This window comes from Protopterus annectens, chromosome 2.part1 (assembly GCF_019279795.1).
Source record: "Protopterus annectens isolate FY-2018-M chromosome 2.part1, PAN1.0, whole genome shotgun sequence".
Taxonomy (NCBI): Eukaryota; Metazoa; Chordata; order Ceratodontiformes; family Protopteridae; genus Protopterus; species Protopterus annectens.
In genome coordinates, this window is record NC_056729.1 from 494,926,026 (window position 1) to 494,944,415 (window position 18,390).

General features: G+C 41.2%; 1 protein-coding gene across 1 annotated transcript in view; it reads left to right on the forward strand.

Moving 5' to 3' along the window:
* Positions 1–18,390, forward strand: part of NELFA (negative elongation factor complex member A) — a 1,417,687-nt gene that overhangs the window by 268,384 nt on the left and 1,130,913 nt on the right. The window lies entirely within an intron of this gene.

Consider the following 18,390-nt stretch of genomic DNA (forward strand, 5'->3'; position numbering starts at 1 on the left):
TTTCACTTTAAACGATTAATGATCAAGAGGGTTCCCCAAAAATTTTGAGGAAAAACCCTTTTTCAAAATCCAAATTTCCCTTAAACCCCCGGAAGGGGAAATTCCCAATTAAATCCCCCCTGAAAAAGGATTAGCCCGTTACCAACGTTTATTCGGCCCTCCACCCCCGGGGGTTTTTTTTGGCCCCCAAAACGGGAATTGGGGCCAAAGGCCGGGGGCTCCAATCTGTAGAAAACCAAAATTCCCCAAGGCCCTTGTTTTCCCTTTTTACGAAGGGCCTGGGGTTTCCAAAAGGTTTGGTGCCACCAAAAAATTGGGCCCAAAATTTTCCTTTTCCCGGGGCCATCCTTTTCCAATTAAGGCCCCCCCTTTTTTCCATGGAAGGTTAAAAGGTGGAGGTTTCCCCCAGGGGGGACCTTTTCCCTTCTGAAAACCCGGTCCTTTTACCAACCCCAAAAGGGGGATTCCCTTAAAGCCAGGGAATTTTAAAAAAATCCCCGCTCAAGGGGTCAAGAAAAATTCCTTTTTCCCCGGCCCTTTTTTTCCCTTGGGAAACTTCCTTTTATGCGAAAAGATAGCTTGCAGAAAAAGGGCATTTTGAAAAAGGTACAGGGTGGTTTTTAAAAGGGAAGGCCCTGGTGCGGCCTTTTCTTTCCCTTTGGCTCCTTCCAAAACCCCTTTGGGTGGGTTTACTTTGGGTTTCCCCAAGTGAAAAACTTGACCAGGTTTGGGAAGGGGAAATCTTTCTTTTGGATCCTTTTCCCCCCTTCCCAAAAACCTTTTTCCCCCCCCCGGACCCCGAAGGGTGGCCCCAAAAGGGGGGGGGCCCTTAAAACCCAAAGGGGGTTTAGGGAAAGTGGCAATTTACCCCTGACAAAAAAGGGGTTTTAACCCAATAACGGCCCCCTTTGGGCAAGGGGTCCCACAAAACCAGGGAACCCCGGAACCCAAACCCTTTTCCCCTTGTTTTCCCCGGGGCCCCCTTTGGGGGAATGGGGAAACCCCCATCCTGGGACCCCCGAACCCCGGGAAACCCCATTTTTGGGGCAGATTTGGGGGAAACATTTTATCCCAGGGTTTCCCAAAAATTCCCTTTTTGGGGAAAGTTTTTTCCCCAAAATTCCCCTTTCCGATTTTTTACCCCCAAAAAATTTCCCCGATTTTCTCCTTTACTGCCAAAAAAGGGCCCTTTCCCCCCGACCCGACCCAAATTGGCCCCGGGAACTTCTTTTTTTTTTTTTTGGTCCCCAAAAGGCAACCCTTTTTGACCAAATTGGGTTTTCAAGGCTCCAATTGGGGGACAAATTTGGTTTCCCTTCCTCCAATTTTCCCCCTTTTTCAGGGGCAACTGGAAGTGCCAAAAATCTTCTGGATTCACCAAAAACCGGCGCTCCCGGGTTTTCTCCCTTTCCGGGTGGGGTCCATTCCTTTTCCAGGTTCCAGACCCTCCCTTTGGTCTTCCCTTAAAACCCCCAGGGGGTTTTCACCCAAAAGGCATTTTTTTTTTTGGGTCCCCGGTCCCTTAGGGGTCCAAGGTTCCAGGTTTTTTTCCGGATTTTTTGCGGCTCCTTTCCCACCAAAGGCATTCGCTTCTTTAACCAGGGGTTCCAATAAACTTTGTTCCCCCCTTTGGGCCTTTTTGAAAAACCCCCGAAAAAATCCTCCTTAAAGGGGCCAAAATCTAATTTACTTTTCCCCTGGCCCAAACTTTAAAAACTTTTTCCGGTTGCTATTACAGGTAAAGGGGGTTTTTGAAAATTCAAAAATCACGTTTGGCCCCCTTTGGCCCAAAAAAGAAAGTACAGGCCCGAATTTTTCCCAAAAGGGGTTAAAAAAATAATTTTTCGGGCCCTTACTCCCTTTTTTTCCCTTTTTAAAAAATGCCTTCTTATTTTTTGTTGCCAAATCAGTTTTTTACCAAAAAAAACTTCCAAAACCCTCAAACCTTTTTTTGGTGAAACAAAAAATTTGCCCAAAATACCCTTTTCTTGGTGGTTTTTTCCCTTTTCCCCAAATTTTTCCCAAGGGGGGAAAAACTTTTTAAAACCCCCATTTCCCGAATTTGCCACTTTCACCCAACGGGTTCCTTTCCCTATTTTTTTGGTTGGGGGGGTTAATTTTTAACAAAGGATTTTGGTTCCCGGGGACCGTTTTGGCCCCAACCGTTCCATTACCACCCAATAAAGGGGGCCCTAAAAAGAAAGAAGCAAAAAAGGTTTTAAAACGTTAAGCCCTTTCCCTTTCTTTTCCCCCCTTAGGGGACAATTTTCAAGGTCCCAAGACCCAAAAGGCTGGTTTTAATCCCAGGGCCCTCCTTTTTTCCCCCCGGGAAAAAGCGGTCAGCCCCTTTTTTCCCAAAAAGGGGGTCTTCCTTCTCATGGGTTTTTGGGGCTGCCTCCCTGGGAAAAAACTTTTAGCGGCAAATTGGGGGAGCCATTCCCCAACCCTCAACGAAAAAAGGGCCCAAAACAACTAAATGGAAAAGGTTTTTTGGTGGGGGCCCTTTCCATTTTTGCCCAACTCCCCAAAACCGCAAAATTTAATTTTTCCCCTTCCCACTTTTTGGGGATCCCCCAAACCTTTAACCCCAAAATTGGCCCCAGGGAATTCCCTTTTGTTCCCCCAATTTTCTGTTAAGTTATCCCAAAAAATTTCCGTTTTGAACCCCCAAATTTATTTTAGTCCTTATTCCTGGCAAATTTTTGGGTTTTTTTCCCCCTCATAAAAACCCTTTTGGTTTAAAACCGGGCTTCTGGAACCCAGGAAAAATTTTTGTTCACCAATGGTACCCGAGGCAACCCCTTTCCAAAACTTTTTTTTTCCATTTTCCTTAGAGGGTTCCCTTTGTCCTTAAACCCGGGTTTTTAGAATCTTTTAGTTTTTTAAAATTTTTTCCAGGGGTTTTTTACAAGCAAATAAAGTTTTTTAGGGTAAAGAATTTTTGCCTTTCACGCCCCACCCCGGGAGTTTTGGGGTTTTCTTAGCGGAAAAATTTTTATAGGTTTTCTTTAAAGCAAAATTTAGTTGGGTGCCTGAACCATGCGGGGCAATCACCAAGTCCCCTGGCCCTTTTAGGCCTTTTTGAAAGGAACCCCAAAAACCCCAATCAGGGAAAATTTTAATATTTTTTTATGCTTAATCCTTATTTTTTTTTTTTTTTTTTTTTTTTTTTTTTTTTCAGATTTTTTTTTTTTTTTTTTTCTTTTTTTTATTTTTTTTTTTTTTTTTTTTTTTTTTTTGTTTCTGTTCTTTTTTTTTTTTTTTTTTTTTTTTTTTTTTTATTTTTTTTTTTTTTTTTTTTTTTTTTTTTTTTTTTTTTTTTTTTTTTTTTTTTTTTTTTTTTTTTTTTTTTTTTTTTTTTTTTTTTTTTTTTTTTTTTTTTTTTTTTTTTTTTTTTTTTTTTTTTTTTTTTTTTTTTTTTTTTTTTTTTTTTTTTTTTTTTTTTTTTTTTTTTTTTTAAAAAAAAAAAAAAAAAAAAAAAAAAAAAAAAAAAAAAAAAAAAAAAAAAAAAAAAAAAAAAAAAAAAAAAAAAAAAAAAAAAAAAAAAAAAAAAAAAAAAAAAAAAAAAAAAAAAAAAAAAAAAAAAAAAAAAAAAAAAAAAAAAAAAAAAAAAAAAAAAAAAAAAAAAAAAAAAAAAAAAAAAAAAAAAAAAAAAAAAAAAAAAAAAAAAAAAAAAAAAAAAAAAAAAAAAAAAAAAAAAAAAAAAAAAAAAAAAAAAAAAAAAAAAATGTTTGCATTAACAATCCTTGTCTGACAGAAAAAATTTAAAAATTTTTTTTGAAACTTTCCCTTTTTTATTAAATTCTTGTTCCCCCCTTAAATTTTCTTTTACTTACAGGGTTTTTTTAAAAAAAGTTTTTGCCAAAAGGGAATTTGGTGCATGAACGATTGGTACTTACCGCCTTGCATCATGGGATATGGGGCTGCCTCGAGCTGGTAAAAGTGACTCTCGAGCTTAGCAGTGCCGGTGGGAGCCGAGGATCGGCTCCGAACCCATCAAGCAAGAAAGAAGGCGAGAGAAGACAACTAACATGGAACGTTATGGTAGGTACATAACTTCTCATTTTGTCCATGCCTGAGGAAACCCAAATGCCTCAAAAGATCTCGTCATAAATTCCCGAATCACTCTATCATAAACACTTTTTTTGCATCCAAACCTATTAACATTAATGTAGTACTACTGTCCAGTGGAATCCTTTTGATTCTTAAGGGTTCTGTTAATGTTATCAAATGTTCGCCTACGTTCTGTAATCCCACAATGATCTAGATCCATTATTCCTGGCAATATCTTTGGTATTATTTTTGCTAGAATCGTCATAAACACTTTGTAGTTATGATTGAAATCCTGGGCTTGCTGTATGCGCATTCTCCAGAAAAAAGATATTTTGTTCATTTTTGTTCCATATAAGTAGTACCTGTTAGAGCAACTTTCCAAAACTTTTTTGTTCCATGTAAGTAGAACCAGTTAGAGCAAAATTCCAAAACTTTGTCACTTGACCAGAGTATTGCCAGTAATCTTTTATGTTTTGTGTATAAAATATTGGATTTTTTTCACAGCCATGTGTCTTTACTGCTCATCATAGCATTATAAATGCTTTGTAGTGTATAGTTATTCGCTCTCTCACACACACACACACACACACACAAAACCATCAAGTACTACCCATTTGTATAACTATGTGTACCTTAGATGTTTGCTTGCAGTCATATGAATGAATAAATAATATATAGATATAATGGCTCGGAAATGCATTTCAGCTCTCAGCTGCCTGAACCATGCAGTACAACTCACTGCAGCAGTCCCATGCCTTCTCAGCCACGTAGCTCTAGAATCAGGAACAAAGACCCCAGGTCATGGAGAAATTTTTAATATTTTTTTTGTATGCTTAGAAAGTCACTAGTATAACAAATGTTTGCATTAACAATCCTTGTCTGACAGATATGAAATCTGAAACTCTCATATCTGTCATAATTTTATGACTACAGTCAAGAGTTTGCCAAGAAGCAATGGGTTTTACGTGGATCTGGCAAAATCTAGGACAGTGGAGGAGTACGTCCTCAGCATGAAAACACACACACAACCAACAATTACAGCCCCCTTGCATGACACTGTAAATCTTAGATATGCACTTGAGGTCAGGTGAATACATTTTCTGAAGGATATGAAGTCTTAGTCATTTGTCTGCCATTTAATGCGTGCAGTGCACATCAGTTTGCAGAAAACCACACATTTTATGGTAAACGGACCAAAATACCTTTCAACATCTTTGCTCAAGATTTCAAGCAAAAAATAATAGCAGGACAAAGGCCCAAAAAGGAGCAATTTTTACTTAAAAAGTTAATAGGACAGGTGCTCCATCAGCATACATTTTCTGATACATAATGACTGGCATTATTGAGTGGCTGTAGTCAGCTTTAATTTACCAGAAAGTGAAACTTTTACAAGGGACAGAGTGAAAATACGAGTCAAAATCATGGACAGTTGAGAGGGAGAGCTTTGCTCTCTGCTTGGGCGCATGTACACTCACAATCTACTCTATATTTACATAATCTTTCCTTACATCACATTCTTAATTCTGTTCTGCAGCAGCAACTGCCTTCACTCCACTCCATTCTAGAATACTAATGTGGATTCGGTCATCCACCCACCATCACTGCTCATATTCAGTTATGAGAGTCGCATGAATAACCATAAACTAAAAACAAATACTGAAGCCCAGTGTATTGTGGAAACTATTATGTTTTCATATTGCACAGTCTTTGTGATTTTCCCAGCACTGTGAGACTGATTTTAAAAAGATTGCAGCATGTTAAATATAGAGATTAAAATCCAAAACATACTTTAGGAGCCCAAAGTGACAAACTATCTTTTTTACAATGGTCTTGTTTTTGTTAAGTCACTTTAACTGTTTTAAACACACCAGTGCTCTTACTCCAATACTATTTTACTACCACTGCATTTTTTAAACAAAAAACAACTTTATTGAATTATCACTTATGACAAAGGCAATCATACATTTTGTATAAATGAAGACGAACCATATTGACATATTACCACAGTCATTCTCAGTTGAACATTACCTAGCTCATCCAGATGTTCTTCGTGTTTCACTGTTGCAGTCATCACATTTGGGTTATCCCTTCCAGGGTAGCCCTCGGCTGGCCCGAATACCAGAGGCTTAGTATTTCTGCGTCAATTGCTGTCGCTTCAGGACTGACGTCAGGTCGTCAGTGGTATAAAGGAAGGCAGCAGACACCATTACATCAGTCTTTCTTGCTGTCAAATGTAATGACTACAACAGTGAATACACTCGAACATCTACATTTATGGTAAGTGTACACAACTGTACTTTTCTTTTTAGTGACAAAAAAGACAGGGGACCTCAGATGAATGTTGGATCTGAGAAAACTGTATCAGTATATGAAAAACTCAACGTTCCAAATGGTCACGGTGCAGTCCCTTCTGCCATTTCTGTGCAAGCATGATTGGATGTGTTCTATGATCTTCAGAATTCATACTATCACATCAAAATAGACAGGCAATCCAGAAGAAATTTACGTTTTCTGCTGAAAGCCAGTCATTGCCAGTTCAGAGCCCTGTTCTCACCACAGTCCCCCAGGATGTTTACCAAATGTATGACAATGGTGGCTGCTCACCTGAGACTTGGAGGATTTCAAGTATTTCCTTATCTGGATGACTGGCTTCTCACTGCCCCCTGCAAGCATTTCCTTCAGCAGTCCAGAGACTGTTTACTGCAGATTTGCCAGTCACTGTGGATAACAGTAAATTATGCCAAATTAAATTTGACACTAGTCCAGACCCTGGAGTCCATTATTGCACATCTGAACACAGCAACACAAATAGCATTACTACCACTTCATCAAATATCCACACTCAAGTCTCAGGTCCATCAGCTTATCTTCCACCCATCTTCTTCAACCATATTAGTTCAAGTGCTAAGATCCATGGCAGCAGCCATTGTATTGCTTCTCGTAGCATGATACTGTATGCATGTTCTTCAATGGACTCTAGGTGTTCAATTATCTATTATTCGACAACCCCTATCCTTTCCAGTCAAACTTAATCCAGTTTGCAAGCTGTGTATCCACTGGTGGATCCAGTCGGGGACATTCATCTAAGCCAACCTTTTGTTTTACCTCCCCCTTGGCCACAGTGACTATGGATGTCTCCCAAATGGCGTGGGGGTAGAGGCAATTTCTGGGAAGAATGATCCAGGGCACATGGTCCTGTCCAAAAACCAATCTGCTTATCAGTGTACTAGAGATGAGAGCAGTCCTATTAGTGTTGCAGGCATGTCAAGATACCCTTCCTTTAGGGACTGTTGCGACTCACACCGACAACATATCTGTTGTCTGATACATCGACAAACAAGGAGGAACTCGATCTTACCGCCATCTGTAGAAAGACCATGAGAGTGTGGGAACGGGTGATCTCTTCAAACCACTTTGTGTTTGCAACGCACATACCAGGGAAAAGCAGTGTATTAGCAGACAAATTAAGCAGGTTGTTTTGATGCAGCATGAATGGTCTCTATTATTAATACAGTCTGTGCCAGAAGAAATTTTTCATCGTTGGGGCCAGCCTTGCTGCGACCTTTTTGCTCCCCCCTACAACAAGTGTAGCAGGTATTTTGCCCTAATCCCCCCTCGGGGGGAGTCACTGAGAGATGCTCTAGTCCATGTTTGGCCCTCCGGTTGTCATCTTGCTTATTTCCCACTTCCCTTGATTCCCAAATTTCTGCAGAAAGGAAAAAAAGAGCTCAGTCTTCCTCATTGCCCCTTTTGGCCTCAACAGGTATAGTTCCCCTTCGTTATCCTCTGTAGTTGCTGGAACCTTTTTTCATATCTCCTGTCACACCCCTCAGGAATCAACCATCCCAGTGTTCAGGCCCTCAAGCAAACTGCATGGTTTCTCCACTTCCAGTAATTGTCAGACAGCCCAGGCTTTCTTTCCCTGTACATCTCATAATTTTATCCTCGCAAAAAGACTCTACCAAGATGATGTATAAGAGCAAGTGGAAAAGATTCTTACTTTAGGCATTGCAAAAATAATGACCCTTTTTCTGCTCCAGTTTCTGCAGTACTTGAATTTTTGACTATTCTTTTTAAAGAAGGAGCTAGTGTTTTACGATCAAGTTGCAATTAGCAGCCATTTCCAATTTTCATATAGGATACACAATATTCCTTGGCTTCTTCCAAATTATGCAAAGCATGTCTGAAAGCCATTTTTCTCCTCAGACCAGCAATAAAAGATTCTTCACCTCCCTGAGATCTGACTGTTGTACTACAAGGTTTAACTGAAGAATCCTTTTGAACCTTCATCAAAAAATGTTTAATATTTCTTTCAATGAAAACAGTCTTCTTAGTCTGTATTACTTCTGCAAAGAGAATTTCTGAACTCCAGGCTTTTTCCTTCAAAGATCCCTTACATTTTTCCGGGTTTACTTTACGAACTAATCCTTCCGTCTTACCTAGAGTAGTTTCTAAAACGAATATTAATTAATCCATTCATTTAGGTGTCTTCTTTCTAAACTTTTCAAAGGAGAGTGGATGGTATATCTGCTTGATGTGCACAGACAGTTACGTTTTTATCTACACAGGGCAAAGCAAATCATATCAGCTATTTGTTTAATTTTTCACCAAAAAGACTTGGTTGTCCAGTTTTGAAAGTTACTTTGGCTAAATGGATCACTGATTGTATTTCTTGGATCTATTCTCAACAAGGTATTTCCCTACCAAAATCACCCGAAGCTCATTCAGCTAGATCCATGGCTACTTCACCTGATTTTTGGTCAAGAACATCTGTTGATATTTGTACAGCGGTCATTTGGTCCAGTGCTCATACCTTTATTACTTATTACAAATTGGATCTGGTATCCAGAAGCAGGGCTGACTTTGGCTTAGTGGTACTTCGGAATATCCTTTATTGAGGGCCACACAAGGTCAGCTGGGGACTCTGTCCCATGTGTTGAAGGAGATTGAAAAGAACAACGTCAGATATTATGTACTCATCATAATTAGGCATCTGTGTTTTCCATTTTCATTCTTCCTCATCTTCCCTGCCATCAATCCACATCCTTACATCTTCTGGAGAAACCTGTTGGATTGTTACCAGCACTTGCAGTTCAGAGTTTGAGCCCATTTTTCTTTCACCTGTCCCTGTTTCTGTCTAGCTATAGGGTTCTTATGGCAACAAACTCAATCTGAGGTATTGGGGTTGGACTGAGGCATAATGGGTAGAGGGAGGAGATTGAGAGTTAGCTTCAAAGTCTAGAGTAAGTGGCCGAGTTGGTTTTGATCCGAACCCGTGTGTTGAGGAAGAATGAAAATTGACAACACATCTACAAGTAGAGTGGCTGAGTTACAAGCTGTTATGTTGAGTCAATTCTATTCCATTTTCCAGAGACAGGGCTTCTTTGAGAATTAATCCTTAATTTATACTTAAAATGTTACCCAGTTTTACTGTAAGACAAACTATCCATCTCCAGATTTTCTTTCCCGAACCTAAAAATGAGGAAGAAGGGCTACTTTATAATGTGGATGTCCACAGACCACTCGGGTACTGTCTTGACAGAATTAATCTTTCAGATCAGTTGTTCATTCTTGTGGATGTAAAGCAAAACAGACCATTTCTAACTTGTCTCATGCTATTACCTTTTGTTATACTCGCCACAACAAAACTGCTCCAGGCATGATCACGATCCACTCTTCCAGAGCCTTGGTTTCATCTATGGCTTTTTGGAAAGGACTGGATTCTAGAAGTATTCTAGAAGCAGCAACTTGGACTTCTATAGACCAGTTTACAAGGCATTACAAGCTTGATATCTTCGTAGGTCTAGATCTGGCTTTGCTAGGACCATTTTCCTGGGACTCCGGGACCCTTGTTCCTCCTCCCAAGTGTAGTAAGCTAAAGTAAATCTACCCATATAACTATGGCTACTGCAACAGTGATTAATGTGATGGACATAGTACAGTTATCTAAACTTACAGTAACAGTAGAATATTCAAATGATCACTGCTGCAGTAGCCACTCCAGCCCTCCACACCCCCTTGTTATTTGGTGTATTGTTTGTCAGTGTGTTCACAGTTATTTTTGTTGTTCCTAGCATTCTCCATTCATGTCTCGGCCTCCCTTTCTGTATTGACATGAAAGCTCTGAAGGGCTTTGTGTCCAAACTTGTCTTTTTTAGCCAGCTCACCTTGAGCTGACTAACAATATAGGTGTGTGGAAAGTGCCTTGAAGCTTTGGAAGCTGGCTGGCTGCTGTTATCCTATGCAGGATGTAACTCCTATAGGTAAGGCTACTGCAGCAGTGATCATTTTAACATCTACTGTTATGGTTAGTTTACTAACTTACTCAATTGTATTTTCTAATAGGTCGCTGTTGCAGTAGCCTCCCCTCACACTAACCTCCCATTTCTTGCTTGTATTTTTTAGTGGTGGCAGAGTGTAGATTTGTCCGCCTTTTTGTGTATAGTGAGTGTTTAGTTTGTTTTCTAGCATGGTTTTTCTAGCTGTTGTCTCCTTCCTTGGGAGAAAAATTCTGTCACGCCTTTTTTTACTCCACAGGTCCTTTTACGGAATTATGCTTGAGCTCCCGACTGTTGGAGTGTGTAGAAGACAGCTTTAGCTTTGAAAATCTGGCCACTGCAGTGAGGTAGGGCCCATATAGCTTTGGCTACTGCTACAATGAACTATTAGAACATTTACTTCTAAGGTGCTTTTCATTTGCACAACTGTACTTTCCCTGTTGTGTGCATAGAGCTATGTCTTGAGCATTTTTTGAAGACAGCGTCTGCTTTAGAAAATTAATTTCATGAAACATGACTTTTGCCTTCCTAGATGAAGAGCACTTTTTTTGTTCTTTATTTCTTTTTTGAAGCACACATCCTTAGCCTGCGGGAATAGTTCTGCTGCATCTGAAACATGTGGTGGTTTAGACTCCTTCCATTTTAGCTATGGTTTTCATTCATTTAAATTTTTCTGGCCATATTTGGTACTGTTTTTAGAAGGTTTTTAACCATTGGTATACATTCAACAGCATGTCTGCCATAGAGGGAATGAAGAAAGGTGGTCACCTTTTTATTTTTAAATATTGTTTGTAATGTTGACCTTCATTTTTATGAAAGACTTGTAAGAACCTTGCTGTAGTGAGGGCAGTTGTATTTTCAGTTCTTCATTGTAGTTTCACTAACTGCAAAGATGTCCTTCAAGGATGCATCTGCAGTCCTTACAAATGGGTTGTCCTGCCGTCAGGCAGCCCTTCGGTCGGCCGGATTCCAAAGTCTGGGTCTGGCCTCGGCTGATGTCGCACTTCACCCGACGTCATAGCTGCAGTTATTCGGGTATAAAGGTATCAGCCGTCGCCATCTTCCTCAGTCTTTCTTGCCGCGTGGCGCCCGAAGCAGAAGCTGTTCGCAAGTGCCGGTCGGTCAGAACCAGAGATTTCTACTACCGAAGACTTCTAAAGCTGGTACCCCGTTGGGGACTCGTTCTTGCCTCAGCCGATGTCAGAAAAAGTGAATAACTGTTTAACTTGTGGGAAACAAATACCTCATAAAGATTTCCACTCGTACTGCTTACCTTGTTTAGGCCCAGACCACGACGTAGCAGCTTGTCTAGCCTGTGCTTCTTTCAACCGACGGACGCTTAGACGTCGGTCGGAATTTGCTGAGGAGTTTTTCGGCTCCGCTTTTGCTTACATTATGCCGTCGGATACTCCGACTACGCAAATATCTAAAAAGCGCAAGGAAAAGGACCGACACTCGCGGTCCGTGGTTTCGGACGAAACCGCGGTTAAGCCAACCATGAGTGTCTCGGTTTCGCCTGAAACAGAGTCTACGGTTCTTCCTTCGGCCGAAAGCTTACCTCCTGCCGAGGCCTCATCCAGCATGGTAGAATCTGCTACTGAAATCCCACCCGCTCTTGCAGGTTCTCAGGATTTATCTGATACTATCCCTTTGGATATTTCTACCCCTGCACGTGGAGCTGCTAGGCCACTTGCAACCATGTCTATTAAGGCCTTTGCCAGGGCTAAAGCAGCAAAATCAACTAAAACTGTGCCTGCTAAGACCCCCTCTCACAGGCCTAGCTCTAGTTCACAAATGCTTAGTCTAGCAGAGGATCTCATTTCTTTGATCCGGGGATCCCAACCACACCCAGACAGGGCCTCTCACCCACCTCCAGAGAAGAGGCCTAGAGTAGAGCCCCCTGAGCCAGTTTCTACAGATGACTCCTCTGATGAATCAGATAATTCTAACCATCCAGAGGGCCCTTTTTCTCCTTATGAAGACTCTGATGCTGAAGAGTCCATTCCTTCTGCCTCTCCGCCTGAGGAATTTTCTTTTGGGGAAACCTTGCATGCTATGAGGGAACAATTTCAATGGCAGGGCCAGGATTTTTCAGACTCTAGGAAAAGGCTTAGAACCTTTCTGCATTTGCCACAGCATAGGCTTTTAGCCATTCCTCCAGTACTTACTGTTGTGGATGATGCATTTAATGATGCTTGTACTGCTCCTGATTCTCTTCCTCCGGCCCCTGCTAAGCCCGATAGGTACTACAGGGTTCCGGACACACATTATCATTTGTATAAGGCTCCATTTGCAGATCCCGAGACTATCTCCCAGGGACCTAAGGCTGTAGCAGCTACCTCTGCCAAAAACCCCCTCCCCTCTGAAAGGGAATCTAGGGCCTTAGGGAGATGGGGTAAAAAAGTTTACACTTCTGCTACTCTTTCAGCTAGGGCCTTGAACTGTCAATTCCACATGATTCAGTGTCAAGAATTTTTGTTAGACCAGTTAACTAAAAAGCTGTCCTCGGATGAACCATTAGACAAAAAATCTGTTCAGGAAATGGTACATAACATTCAGCAGGTCAGTAATCATTCCTTAAAATGCGGCTATGATGCACTGGAGGCTTCCTTTAGATCAGCCATGACTGGTACAGTGATCAGAAGACATGCATGGTTAAAAGAGCAGTCCTTACCAGACCATGTTAAATCAAAGCTCCTAGATGCTCCCATGGATAAGCTCAATTTGTTTGGCTCCCCTGCACAGCAGTTGCTGAAGAAGGTGGAGGAGAAAGCGAAATCTGTCCAGACAGTCAAGGATTTCTTGCAGGTCCAACCTCCAAGGTTTAGCAGGAACTGGCCTTCCAAGAATTGGTCCTTTCCAGACACCTCCAGAGGTCAGAGAGGCAGGAATAGGCGCTCAAGAGGCAGGGGTCAATCCAGAGGTGCCTACAGGGGACGCCAGTGGCAGGCCAACAACCAGCGAGGTACAGTCACAGATCCAGCCACCACCACTACAACAGGACAATCACAGTGACTTGGCTCTGGCACCGCCTACCAGGGAACAACTAGAAGCACCCTTAGGCGGGAAGCTAGCCTTATTTACAGTAAACTGGCATTACATCACAAGAGACAAATGGATTTTACAGACAATAGACCAAGGTTACAGGTTTCACTTCCATACTCTACCAAGGAAGAGAGGAATGCCAAACCTACCTCCAAATCAAAAGACAGAAGCTCTAAAACAAATAACTCACTTACTAAGGATGAGAGCTGTAGAAAAGGTACCATCTATGGAACAAGGGCAAGGATTTTACTCCAGACTCTTCCTGGTACCAAGAAAAGAAAACCAATGGAGACCTATTCTCGACCTGTCCGCTTTAAACACATACCTCATTGTCCCAAAATTCAAAATGCTGACCCTACAGCAACTTCTTCCCATGTTGGGCAAGGAGTCTTGGCTGGTAACTCTAGCTCTCAAGGAGGCATACCTGCATGTCCCCATACGACCAAATTGCAGAAGATACCTCAGATTTCTTGCAGGATCAGAGCATTATCAATTCTCAGCATTGCCCTTTGGCTTATCTACTGCCCAGAGTGTTCACGAAATGCCTGGCATCAGTAATTGCTCATTGCAGGCTTCAGGGAATTCAAATCTACCCTTACCTGGACGACTGCCTGCTACAAGCGGACAACAAAAACAAGTTAACAAAAGACTTGAAAAGGGTCATTCATCTACTGCAAGCCCTGGGATACACAGTCAATATAAAAAAGTCAAGGCTGATACCATCCCAAAGGATAACCTTCTTGGGTGCAGAGCTGGACACATCAAAACAAATGGCATTCCTGACAGTAGAAAAACAGGAGCAACTCCCTCTCTACTTCATGGCATTAACAAAGCAGAACCAGCTAACAGCAAGAAAAGTCCTGCAAGCCCTGGGTTACATGGCATCCTGCATAATATTGATTCCACATGCCAGACTACATATGAGAAAGTTACAGTGGTACCTAAGGAATTTATGGTCTCAGCACAAGCACAGCCTAGAAACTCAAATTCCAATAATTCCATGCCTGAAGCAAGAATTCCAATGGTGGGCTCAGGCCTGTCAATCAAACAAAGGACTGCCCTTCCACAGCACTCAACCAAGCCAGACCATCACAACGGACGCCTCAGACCTCGGTTGGGGGGTGCACATGCTGGACAAGTGCATACAAGGCTTATGGACTCAAGACCAGCTGCACCTACACATAAATCAGAAGGAAATGCTGGCAGTAAAACTGGCAATTCAGACATTCAGACCATTTCTTCGACAGGGTCAACTGTTGATAAGGACAGACAACACCACAGTTATGTGGTACATCAACAAACAGGGAGGCACACATTCATACCCTCTATGCCGGATGGCAATGGACCTCTGGAATGTGGCCCTGAGTTTCAACATTCGGTTACAAGCAATTTTTGTGCCAGGAAAAGAAAATATACTAGCAGACATCCTAAGCAGAACTACCACGGATGCCCACGAATGGATGCTGCATCCGGACATCTTCAAAACCATTACAGGGAAATGGGGACTACCAGAAATAGACTTATTTGCATCCCCACACAATCATCAACTGAAGAAATTCTGCACGAGGACGTACCACCCCCTTGCTTGGAAAGTGGACTCCCTATCTTTCAGTTGGAAAAACATGACAGCATATGCATTCCCACCTCTTCCTTTGATGCACAAGGTGCTATTGAAGATCAAAGAAGACCATCCAAGGAGCATCCTGATAGCTCCAGACTGGCCAAGGCAACATTGGTACCCATTACTGAGGAGTATGTCTCGGGAACAAATATGGCCTCTGCCCCTAGTTCCCTTGCTGCTAACACAGAACAACTTCAAAACCCTGCATCCAAACCTGAAAACACTGCAGCTGACTGCCTGGAACATTGCATAAGACCAAATAATCCATTTTTATCTCAAAGGGTTAAAGACATTATCTTGGAGGCTCGCAGACCCTCAACAAGAAAAAATTATTCAGCAAAATGGAAAAGGTATCTCAGTTGGAGTACTACAAAAGGAGAAAATGTGTCACTGGTAAACATAGCTAACATCCTGGAATACTTGGCAGAGCTCTTCCACAATGGCCTGTCCTATTCTTCCATTAAGATTCATACATCAGCTATTTCAGCAGAATACAACTTGGATCCTCCAGTCTTTTCACATCCTCTGCTCAGGCAGTTTCTGAGAGGAATTAAAAATGTAAAACCACCTAGAAAGCCACCATTGCCAGCATGGGACTTGAACTTTGTGCTAGAAAAGTTGACACTCCCTCCTTTCGAGCCAGCAGCAACAGCAGAATTACAGTACTTATCATGGAAAACTGCTTTCCTGCTTGCAATCACTTCAGCAAGAAGGGTTTCTGAACTACAGGCATTAATGGCAGTACAACCCTTCCTGATCTTCCATCAAGATAGTGTCCATGAGAACTAATCCTACTTTTATGCCAAAGGTGGTCTCCAGGGTATCTTTAAACCAGGCTATCCACCTACCTACATTCTTCCCCAACTCACAGAACAGGGGAGAAAGACTGTTGCATACCTTGGATGTGCATAGACAATTACGTTACTACCTGGACAGAACCAAGAGCAATAGAAAATCTGACCAGCTACTGTTAGCATATGCAACAGGAATGGAAGGAAAAGCAATTTCAAAACAGACAATCTCTAAGTGGATAGGAAATTGCATTAGATTTTGTTACTCATACCATGGGAAGAAAACTCCAGAAAACATCAGACCTCACTCTACAAGGGCTACAGCTACTACCACAGTTTTTTTACGAGGAGTGGTTACCAAAGACATTTTAGAGGCTGCTACTTGGAGCTCCGTGCATACATTTGCCAAGCATTATAATTTACCCTTATACTCCAGATCCCGAGCAGGTTTTGCCACTGCTGTTTTGCAAGGGATCTTAACTACACCATAATCTTATTACTCCTCCTCCCCCAGTTTGGCTGTGGTATTCTACCCATTTGTAAGGACTGCAGATGCATCCTTGAAGGACATAGTACAGTTTTGTACCTACCATAAATGTAGATGTCCGATAGGCATGCATCTGCAGTCAGGATTACCCACCCTCCTTCCCCTCTGAGGTACTCCTAGGGTATTTACCCATCTTCTAGCTAGCTGGGGGAATCTATTATGGTGTATTTGTTTGTATATATGTATATACATGTTTATTTTTATTTGCTCTCTCTTATTTGGAAACTTTTGCAATTATCCAAATTTAGCCTTCCTAGAGGGCACCTGGCATCTGGGGCAAGAAACACTGAGGAAGATGGCGGCGGCTAATACCTTTATACCCGAATAACTGCAGCTATGACATCGGGTGAAGTGTGACATCAGCCGAGGCCAGACCCAGACTTTGGAATGCGGCCGACCGAAGGGCTGCCTGACGACAGGACAACCCATTTGTAAGGACTGCAGATGCATGCCTATCGGACATCTACATTTATGGTAGGTACAAAACTGTACTTTTTACATGCTCTTTACACATCCCTCATTTTTTAATCCCTCCTTAGAGGTGCATTTTAGTAGACTCCATGGCAGGTTATACTTTGGGATGACTTTTGCCTTGGTGTTGAATTGCCTTATCAATTTCGAGTTAAACTTAACATCACCAGTCATCCTTTGCTCCTTTCATTATCCCCTCCTTGCTTTGGGATGGTTACTGTTCTTGAGAGTCCCAACCGAACACCTCCTGACTACATTACTTCTGCTTGCTAGTGTTGTGGAGTTTGCTTGTAACTGGTTTTGTATTCTATACATCATCTTAGTCTAGTTAGCATTTTCCATTATTCAGACATTTTTGAGGATAGCTACATGCTATGCACAACATTCCCTCATGTTAAAATGTGTTTTTCTTAGCAAGATGATCCTTTCAGTTCTTTACGTAAATAAAATGTGACTTTTGGTATTTCTCCTGTTTTTTGGCTTTGCTGTGGTGTTCATCTTCCTCACTGAACATCATGGTAAAATTGTATGAAATCTCTCTACCATTTTGCCTCAGCAGCCTTTGCATTGTATTGCCTTTGTGTTTTAGACTTTTGACCCAAGAAGTTATGCAGTGTGCTTATAAACCTGATGTTTGGGCCGTAACATTGTGTGAGTATTTAGGAATTTAGGCCTGTATCTTTGCAAGATAGCTCAGCAGATGTATAGTGGAATACAGACACAATAATCTGTGGTTTTAGTGTAAGTTGTCAGCCACAGTTCACTGGGCTGCTGAGCATGAATATTGGCATATCTGATATAGTGATTAAATGGAGGAGGTATCCTATAACTTAGAATTTTTGCACTTCACAAAATAACTGAATTAGCCACTCTTTGATGCAGACATAGGTCCATGAAAATCTTTTTAGGAGATGGAAGAGAAGATATTTTAAAGGGAGCAGCTGAAAATGTGCTGATGTACTTTCAGCATCTTCAGAGAAAGCAGTCATTTAAAATACTGCCATTCTTGTGAATGGAGAGAGAAGCTTGAATATAGAATGAGTGTCAGCCCAACATTGTGTTGCAGGTACATGGAATGATTTATTAGAAGAAAGCTAAAAAATAACTACAAGCAGTCCATTTTCTACTAGAGAAAAATGTAAAATTATACCATTCCTCCAGAAAGATGCGTATGTTAATACTTTGTGGAAGATCAAAGTGCAATTAAAAGAAAACACGCAACGTCTGCATCATATTTTACAAACGCTATCACTTGAGACTTGTTCGAAGCAGCATTGTGGTCTGCTGTACATACGTTTGCTTAATGTTTCAAACGTAAATCTCAATCTTGGAGATGATAAAGATTTTAGCATGGTTGTGCTACACAGTATCCTTTAACTGTCAACCTCCCATGGGGTACACTTTTTAGGATACTACCCAGATAAAATGATTTACTGTTACGGTCCTCCCTGAAATAGGATAGTATGTACTGTGTCAGGGCTTTGAGGAGAAGATTTTAAAGCTTGGGACGGTATGAAGTTTCTATGGTAGTTGCTAAAGTATCATTTTCTTCTTCGGTGTTATTGTGTAATATTTTATGGAGTC